Consider the following 568-nt stretch of genomic DNA (forward strand, 5'->3'; position numbering starts at 1 on the left):
TGGTCTTTGTGTACACACAGGCATGTACACATACACACATGTACACACACTCACACTGTATCTTAGAGTTATTGTTGCTGTGATGAATACCATGACCAAAGCAACTCGGGGATGAAAGGGTTTATTGGCTTAAACCATTTACATTATACAAACACTGTTCATCATTGAGGGAAGTCAGGGTAGGAACTCAAACATGCAGAAACTGGAAGACAAGCTGATGCAGAGGCCATAGAGGAGTGCTGCTTACTGTCTTGCTCCCTGTGGCTTGCTCAGCCTGCTTTCTTATAGAACCCAGGACCACCCACCCAGGGATGGCACCTCCCACAATGAGCTTGGCCTTCCCCTATCAGTTATTAAGAAAATTCCTGTAGTTTTGCCTGCAGCCCAATCTTGAGGCAGCTTCTCAATTGAGGTTCCCTCCTCTCAGATGACTTTTGTTTATGTAAAGTTGACACAAAATTATCCAACACACACAGAAACACAAACAAAATGTTGAATGTGGTAGAAGACACTCAACATTTACCTCTGCCTTTCATACCTGCATGCAGGGGCAACTTGACCTGTACCT

Source organism: Microtus ochrogaster, chromosome 16 (assembly GCF_000317375.1).
Source record: "Microtus ochrogaster isolate Prairie Vole_2 chromosome 16, MicOch1.0, whole genome shotgun sequence".
Lineage (NCBI taxonomy): Eukaryota > Metazoa > Chordata > Mammalia > Rodentia > Cricetidae > Microtus > Microtus ochrogaster.